This window comes from Lolium rigidum, chromosome 4 (assembly GCF_022539505.1).
Source record: "Lolium rigidum isolate FL_2022 chromosome 4, APGP_CSIRO_Lrig_0.1, whole genome shotgun sequence".
NCBI lineage: Eukaryota > Viridiplantae > Streptophyta > Magnoliopsida > Poales > Poaceae > Lolium > Lolium rigidum.
In genome coordinates, this window is record NC_061511.1 from 162,282,251 (window position 1) to 162,292,091 (window position 9,841).

Genomic DNA, 9,841 nt, shown 5'->3' on the forward strand with positions numbered 1-9,841 from the left:
CTACTTAAACAACAGGTGAACTTGTTCCTAAACGATACTTTGATTGATGAGAGCTTTATACTGCCTAAGTCCTATTACTTATGTATCATCAGGTATCAAGAGGAGACAAGCATCGCACGAGGAGAGGAGCAGCTGGACATGAAGACGGACGTCAAGAAGGCCGTGAAGCTGGACATGGAGCTGGACATGAAGATATCTCATGGACGCGCGAGGGAGGAGCGAGAGGAATGCGCGGGAGGAGAAGAAGAAGTCCGGGCCGGTCCAGGACCCGGTCGGACCGGCCCCCGGACCGGCCAGCCCGGTCCACGGTCCCGGTCGACCGGTCGTAAACCGGCCACCAACCGGAGGGAATTTATCGTACCGGGGCGAGACCGGAAACTTCGCAGTTTCCCGGTTTCCGACCGGTTGACCGGACCCGCGACCGGACCGCCCGGTCCACAGCCCGGTTGACCGGACCACAGACCGGACCGTCCGGTCCACAGCCCGGTCGACCGGATCCCGGACCGGACCCGGTCCGAGTCCGTCTCGACCGGATCTATTCGGGTCGGTTATTTTTGTATCTTTTTGACCGAACTCGTCCCGGACACCTATATAAGTGCCCGGGACGCCCCCTAGCTGCTTTAGACCACGTTTAAGATAAACCCTAGTTCTTAGTTGTTTGCTCGCAAAACTATTGAATTCTCTACACCATATTGCTTGGATATTGTGTAGATCCTGTTTAAGTCTTGTGTGATCGGCTGTTCCATTGGGAATTAGACGGTTGCAACTTACCGCTTCGTGGTCGGCGGCTACGTGCGCAAGTGTGTGGAGTTGCGAATATCTTGCAGGGTTGAGAACTGTTGCATCTGGCGACAGGGACCAATCGAGAGATCTCATTGCGTCATACAAGTTATCATCCACTACATCGTCGTGTTTCTCCGTTGCCATCACCCCGTGATCACCATCACCACCGTTGCTTACTGAGAAGATCGGGCCACGCCTTATCAAATAGGGTGAGATGTTTTAGGCCTATGTTGATCACGGCAAAAGACCTGGCGAGGACGCTGGATGCCAATGCGTTAATGCTTGTTGGCGATGGTGCAGGTTTCAAAGTCCTGGAGCGGCCATAAATCCAGTTGTGCTTCTGGTTGCTCATGTGCTCTTTTCTCCCCGCTGTTTAAAATCCCACAGTGTTCGGTCTGTGATGATGTGGTGACGTTTAAAACTTCTAGGCTTTTGATGATGGTGTTCTGTGCTATGTAAACTTGAATGGTTGTAAGTGACTTTGGTTTCAGAAATGGAGCCGGGGTATGAAGCCCTGTTTTTCTGACAAAAATCGCCACATTTGAAGTAGCCTACTAATAGTGTTTTTCCTACTAGTGTTGAGTTGAGATGTAGCCCCAAAAGTATTAAGTATTTCGTTAAGATGCAAAATATGTTGCTCATCTCACTGCATAATAAGTAGGGTATCATCAACGTACCGCACTACTGGAAAATCTTGCTAAGACTGTAAAGGGAGTGGTCGGTGTTTGTTTTGGACTTCCTTGTAAGGACTGTGTTTTAATATAAGTCTTCACTTCCCCGCAAAAAAAGGTGCCTTCAGTCATGGCATTGTTAACCAGAATTTCCAACATATATGCAGCTAGAACAAAGAGCAAGGGGTAAACAAATAGTAAAATGGCGCTCCCGGGTGAGGCGACCGAGCCTGCCCCATCCCCTCCCAAATCGCCAGTGGCCACCCCCACCTCCCCTACCGCCACGGCACCACCAAGCCCCTCCACCCTTCTTCGCCTCTCCCCTCACGCTCCGGGGTTCCTCTCGGAAGAGCAGCGATGGTTTCTGCGCGGCTCGACCATGGTCTCGGGGGGCAGATCTGGATCGGGCCCCTACACCGCCGTCAGCCTCCCCGCCGCGCACGCTTCACCGACCGGACTCCCTCGACGAGGAAGTCCCCGACTCCGCTCCAGGTTCCAGCCTGGCCCTCGAGGGGGCCCACGTGAACGAGCTCTCCCCAGGTTTGAATGGCGATTCTGCCATTAATTCATCTTGCAAGCCCGTCTTCAATGCCACGCACCTGCACTCCATCGTCATTGCTTCCCCCAGCTATCGACAAGCCCTTCATGGCATGTTAACTCCGCCCGTGGCGCCCCTCTCCCGAGATGAGGAGGGATGGGTCTCTGCCTCGCAGCGGCGCCGGAGGCGACGGGACGGCATTCAAAGCTCCTTGATGGCAAAGCGAACGCACCACCGGCCGCCCAACAGCACGCGCAGGTAGAAGCTGCTACTCTACGCCTCAAAAAGGGAACGGAGGGCCTCTGCGCCTGCTGCCTCGCCCTGCACACCACCACCTCGCCTTCGCCTGCAGAGACAAGTTTCAGTGCCTCTCCTGCAAGCTGTTCGGCCACAAGGAGCGCTGCTGCCCCCTCCGCCTTGCCGCGCGTACCGCCAAGAGGAAGCCGACGACTCTGCCCCAGCCGCGCCCGCAAGCTTCTTCTCCGGTCGCGTCAGGAGCTCACTCCTGGGCTGCTGTCGTTGCTACTACCACGCCCGCCCGGCACTCGTCACCGTCGACTGCTCCACCACCGTAGCCACCGACGCCGATGCTCCCGCCCCCTCCGGTCATGGCCCATAGCGGTACCGGCTACGCGGTGACGCGCCCGGAAGAGGACTCCATCATCATCGCCACGTCCTTTGAGATGGATCAGGACATCAAGGACTGGGAGGCTACCGCCGCCATTTCTTGGGTTGTCAATGGCAACCGAAAGATCGAGGCCAAGGATGTCGACCGCGCCGTCCGCAAGGAGTTCATCCTCAACCACCGGGACATCAACGTCTGCCCGCACCAGCCGGTGCAGTTCCTGCTCAAGTTCGAGCGCAAGGCTCAGTGCTCCGAGGTGCTCAAGCGTGGTCATTTGAAGGCCGACAACGCCCAGCTCCAGCTCCGACCATGGCGCCCCCTCGAGCGCTCGTTCAGCGCTGCCATCTCCTTCCGGGTGCGGCTCTGCCTGGAGGGTGTGCCTGCTTACGGCCACTCCGTAAGTGGCGGAGAGGATCATCGCTCACCGCTGCTCCTTCGACCGCCTTGATGATTCCTCCGCTCTCATGTCCAACGCAAGGTCGCTGGACTGCTGGGCATGGACGGCTAACCCTAGCTCCATACCCAAAGTGGTGTGGCTCACCATCACCAGAAGAGGAGCCGGCGGCCTCACCTCCGAGGTCTGCCCACGGGCAGCAAGCGAGGTGCAACCTTCCACGTCATTGTGCAACTTGACCTGATGGAGGACTACTCCTCTGCGCGCTCAACTTCTAAGGTTTAAGCACGGACGCGACCGCCTTCAAGCCGACGCTGGATGCCTTTGACTGGCACTACCTCACCATCGACGACATGCCGCCCACGCCCATGCAACACGAGGAGGACGACGAGACCCTGGAGCGTGCTGCGGCTCTAGCCTGACAAAATCGAGGCGTGCCCAAGGACAACCACCCACGCCAGCGAACCCACTGTGACGATCACGACGATTACCACAACCGCGATGGCGCGGCGCGCAGGGACAGAAGGAGCTACATGGAACGCCACGACGCGCTCGACACCATCAACCGCGAGCGCATGAGGTCTCCGAGGCATCGGGACCACGACGATGGTTCCCACGGGCGTAGGCATGCCGCTGGCCTGCCGGCCGTGCTCCAACTGGCTGCTTCGGCGCCCATGGCCGGCCTCCTCCGACGCTGACCTCTGCGCCTTCATCGCTGAGCAAGGAGCAGTGCTCAGGGCTGACCTGCTGGCCTGCCTCAATGAGGCCGTCACGCTGGTCCTAGCCGAATTAGCAGCCCTGTGTGCATGACAGCTCCGCGCGCTGGCCTTCCTCGACAAGGCTAGCGTGACGGTGTCGCCGCTGAGGGTTACGACGCATGTGCATTGCCCGGGGGAGGGTGGTGGCCACTCTCCTGCTGTCGCTGGCCACTCTGGCCTCCACAACCACGCCGGCACTCGCGATGCTCCGCCCCACGAAGCTGGTGCCGGACCAGCACGGACACGGCTCTCCGGGTGCCGGATCGTCCTTCCACGCACCCTCTAAGGGTGGCTCTGCCGATCAGCTGCAGTAGGCCACTGGCCTCTTGGCCCAGCTTGCCCTGGCGGATGAGAATGAAGCCTGGAACGCCGGCTCTGCCCCTGTTATGCCCGTTCACGACCTTCCCTCGCCGCTGTCCCTGGTGGCGTCTATGGAGGGTGTGTTCACTGCTACTCCGCCACCAAGCCAGCCCATGCACCTCCTTCGCTATGCCCTGACCCGACCGTTGAGGTGCAGCCTCTTCAAGCATTCCTGGCTTCGGTAGCAGGGCCGGTATAGTAGCCACTCCTCGTCACGCTGCCCATGCGCAAGAAGAAGAAGCCCGTGGTTGCTATGGCCTCGCCGAGGCGCAGTGGTAGAATCGTCGTCAAGAAGAAGGCTCGGCAGGTCAGCGACGGCGCCATGGCTATCTAGGAGCTGATCGCCAAGGTTTGCGGCCTCCTCGACCAGGCGGCCACCTTTGACGATGCCTCCCAGGCTGCATATCAGCAGCTGTTCCTCAAGGCTCCGCTCGCGTCGGCGGTGATCCAGCCGCTGGAGGCTCTGGTCAAGCATGTCAAGAAGATCAGGAAGAAGGGACCGGGTCTGTCCAAGGCCAAACCTGTGCTAGATGTTCTCCATGATTAGTTGTCTCCTCTAGTTTGTCTACGCTGGGCTTGGGCCCCGTCGCTACATTTCTATCCACACGTTTTCATGCCTTCCTTGTTGTAATCATCATGTTGTAATCGAGACTACCGTCGCTGCGAATGTCTGCTCTACGCCTTCTATCATCGGCTACCGACCTCAGGTTCTTCATCATCATCTGCATATGCGGCCTCTCCGACGCCTCGCCCACGTGAATCGTTCTGTTCCATAATGGCACAACAACATGTTAAAATTCTGGGTTGGAACCCACGGGGACTAAACGACAAGGTTCGCCGCGACGCCGTCCGTGACTTTGTTAAAGACACGCGTGCCACTACCGTCTGTCTTCAGGAGACAAAGCTCGCAATGGTCGATGCGGCGATTATCAGCTACACCCTCGGCCTCAGCTTCACCGCAAACTACGCCTTCTTACTGGCTACGGGGATCTGTGGTGGCATGATCCTTGCTTGTTCCGATGCCTTCTTCACCCTCTGGAACTTCCATGCAACCACCTCCACGCTTTCGGCCGTGATTTCCTCGCGCACTGACAATTTGAAATGGTCCATCACTTCCGTCTACGGGCCTCAGGGCTAGCAGGAAAAGCTTGCCTTCATCGACGAGTTAAAGGGTCTAAAGCCGTTCGTGCGTGATTCTTGGATTGTACTAGGAGACTTCAACCTCATCACCAAGGCCTCCGACAAGAATAATCTGAACATCAACCAGAACCTGTAAGGGTATTTTTCCCTTATCCATTATTTTGGTAACAATTACACCGTTGCTAGAGTATTTGGTATAATACATGCCTATGAGATTATTCCCAGGTATTAGCCAAATAGGCATAATGGTGTATGCGGTGACCCAACATACCACTGCATGTTGTAGTATACAAGTCGTTGATATGATCTTTGTGAAGGGACTTCTTCACAATTGCCATATCCCTCAGAGTGGTACAACAGAAACATTGTAGGTCATAACACTCCAAATATTATTATAAGCATTGTCTTAACAAGTTGGCATTCTCACAGGTCCTATGAGAACACCCTAAGATACTACTTAAGTACGATTACAACTCACAACCATATATGAAAGAGAGCTCAACAACTTATTTAGGTAAGTTCTATGCTGCTCGGCTCTATGATACTAGGTATATCACTACTCCTCCGCCTCCGTGTCGTCGGGTCCGTAGACTATCCCATAGTCTACTCCTTCAACTCCTCAGGTAAGATCAGGTTCCTCGTAGACCAGCTCATAGCTTCCTTCTGGTGCTCCATCGGCGATGGCCTCCACTTCCGTATCACAGTCTAGAAAGGGTGTCGAAAGAAAGTGAGTACAGGGGTACTCAGCAAGTTCAAAAGAGTAAAAGGTGTTTGATGCACTAGCTACGACCATTGATCAGGAAATCGCCGGTCAATGCATGTTTTGAAATCATTTCTTCAAAAGGTTGCTTTTATTATGAAAACTATGCCCGTCGGTCTTCACGGAGTTGACCAGAACTTCGTGGAGTTCCTTTCCTGCCGCGTTCGCAGTTCCCTTCCTGGAACAAGGAGTGACAGCCACAATTTGATACACTCTGCAGAGGTGCGTTACTTTTCCCATAAGAGATCCCATCCTTTTTGCCATCCGCAGGGACTTGCCCCCGTTCACACTTCCTTTGGTGTGAGGCCGGGTATGAAAATCCAAGCCCACACCGCCTTCTCCGCGACCACCGCAAACCCACCCTTTTGTCCAACCGTACACCCCCGAGTAGACATCTCCCGATCATACGGCTTTACTCACGGTGTACTTTGAACAATCCATCATAGACCGTAGAGCCCGTCATCCACACGGATGGAGATTTAAAAGGCCATCTCAACCTACGGCAGTGCCTCCAGCACCCCGCAGCTCTACCACTCCGTTGGCGTGCAGGAGGGAAAAGATACGGCTGGCTTCCCTAGAGCCATTATAGATCTTATGGTTAACGCGGTATGTACGGCGCTAGAATCACTGAACGACATTGGTAATTATTCCTAGGTTAATATAACCCATGCAATGGAACCTCCACCATATCAACACATACCATGGTTCCATTCCAGCCACATAGTCATATTCATAATTGGAAAAGTAACATTTTATTTGCCATGCAGGAATGGTAAGTATATAGCTTTGCATTAAAGTAATAGAAAATACTCAAGTTGGTATGAGCAAGGGTGAACTTGCCTGTGGACTGCGAGATAGTGCAGTTCAATGCAATGGATGGAACCTGGACCTCGGGTTCTGTAAGAAGCATCATTGTCCGGTAAGGACAATGTTATAAAATCCAAATAATGCGATCATGAATGTATTATTTCATGTGGAATCCCTTTACCCCAATTTATTACAATTTAGGGTTGAATTAAGATTTATGCCTTTGGCAGTAATTTGCAATTGTTTTTATGTGTAAAAATACTTTAATTCTCATAAAGAAGAATGGTTCATAGTAATACTACTTTACCCTTGTGATTCATTATTCATTTCAAAATAATTTGAAATAATAGAGTTGCCTCTATATATTTGGAATAAAAGAATAGAGTATTTTCCTTTGGAAAATATCTTTCTTTAATAGAATTGACTTGGAATAATAGAATTTCATTTTGAAATGTTTGAAAATAAGTATTTGAACTTATTTGATATTTTTCCTTGATTTTTAAATACAAGGAAATAATAGTTTAAAATTCCAAGTTTTAATTTTAAATTCATAAACTTCCAAAATTTGAATTTGTTTCCTAAATTACATTTATTATTTTATTCTTGTTAAGAATGATTTTTCATTCACAAATCCAATTTTTCATGGATTTTTAGAGGTGTATTTTATTTACTAAAATTTGGTGAAATTCTGGCTATTTTCCAAAATGTGAAAAGACTAAAATACCCCCTGGCCCCTATTGGGCCAGCCCACTTAACTAGGCCCATTGGGACAGCCCACCACGGCTTGTCCCAAAACGGGTCGGTGGCGCCACTGCGGCCCACCTCACTCACTCACTCGCTCTCTTCTCTCTCACTCGACCTAACCCTAATCGTTCTGGCGACGCGCGCGGCGATGGCGTCGCCGCCATGGCCGCCGCCGTGCTCCGACCACCTCCGTGCTCCCCTGACCTTGTCACCTATATGATCTGAACCGCCGCGCGACGATCTATCGATCTGTCCGCGTGGTTCCTTCGATTTCTTCCTCCTCTGGCGGATCGCCTCCTCTCTGGATCTCGTGGTGAATCGCCTCCGGCGATTGACTAGCTCCGACGAGCTAGCGTCCTCACCGTCGACGTGTGCGCGTCTCCGAGACTGACCTGGCGCGGGTGCTGTGCTCGCAGCGCCTCTGCCGTCGTATCTGGGTGCTGTGCTGCTGGTGGTGTTCGTCGGTGTAACGTCGGCGTCTTCCCTGGCTTTGCAGCTGCTATGGCCGCGCGGGCACTGCCTCGCCATGCCGTAGCCTCTGCCACTAGGCGCGGGTAAGGTCTTCTGCTCCTCCTCCTTCTCCACTCCATCTCTGTGCGCCTCCCATGCCTCTGTGCTTCTCCTACCTCTTGCTCTACGGCCTCCTGATGATCCTATGATCATACAGAGTGTTGCTGCTGCTGCCTAGGCTTCCTATGCTTCTCTTTTGCAAGCCCTGGCCAATTCACCAATCTTTGGTTACTGGCCAGTGTGTGCTGCTGGCTGTGCATGCCCTGTGTTGCTTGCTTACTGCTCCTATCATGCTATGAACTTGCTATGCCATGTTGTACATGATTATGAGCTTGCCTGTGCTTACTGGCATCCTATGCTTGCTTGTCTAGGTGTACTGCTATGCATCTGTGACACTTGTGATGCCTCACAGTGTGCTACTGTCAAAATATTGCATAGATTTGTTATGTATTCATGCTTGGATGGATTAATTAATGATGAACTGCTTATGCAGTAATGATTAAATGACTTGCTGTTTATGATTTTACTTTCCATGATTAATTGGCAAGTAAATGGAGTCTGAATCCCTTTCTGGATAATGATGCTTTATTATTTGGCTATGCTTTGGATGGTTTTATGTTTGATGTGACCTCAGTGGCCTTGCTACTGACTGGTTGCTCACATAGTTGGCTAGATCTTGTTGGCTACTCATCTTTGCTTGCATATTTGGGGATCATAATTAATATGAATGCCAATATGCTTGCCTGTGAAGAATTCTAGGGTTTTCCTGATGGTTGCATGCTTAGGATCTTGCTGTGTAGTCTTGGTAGCTGCTATACCATGCAATTCATCTACTGGTGCTGTCTGTGCATGTGATCTTGCTAGTGTGTGCATCTGTGCATGATCTCTAGCTGCTGTGCACAAGATTTGTATCTAGATGTTTTCTGTTTTAGTGGCTTTCTAGACTGACAGTGATCCTTGGTGAAAACCAAGTGATGAGCTACCCATTGAGCATCTTCTCAATCCCATGACATATGTCATGCATAATTTATGGATTGGATCCATTGGATCTTCTCCAGGAACTAGGTATACCTTGTTCCAGCTCCTAGAGTGAAATGTTTTGTTGATGCAGTCTTCTGGTTCCTGTGTAACAGCCCTGCACCTCCAGTTCTTGGTTGATCTTCTCAGGTCACCATGGTTTCTGGTGGTTGGTTGGTTGTGTGTTGGGTTGTGCTATTCTTGAGCAAGAACAGGATGAACTATGCCTATTCTATCTTCAGCTTACCTTGTGACGTGGGCATTACCCTTCGGGTAACCAATGTTGCCCTACCTTATATTTCCTAGTTGGAGGCCCATGAAGGCACTCGACGGCAAGATGGGCCGCCAAGGGAGATGCGGCGGAAGATTCCTTGAAATACAAGACACGGAAGGAGCCGAACAAGGAAATCTTAGAGATAGATCTACTGTAAACCCAGTCGTACTCGATTAGACCTCTTGAGACCTAGCCTCCTATATAAAGGCCAGGAGAGGGGCTGTCAAGGGACAACAACCAATCTTAGCGATCTTAGCCAGCAGAAGCTTAAAGCTAGGTTACCTTAGCGCTTAGCCAACTCGACGAGATCTCAGCCGAACTATTCGGCACCCCATTGTAACCCATTATCATCATAATCAAGAACAGACAAGCAGGACGTAAGGGTTTTACCTCATCGAGGGCCGCGAACCTGGGTAAATCGCTCTCCCCGCTTGTCATGTGAACCGATGTCTCGTGTCAG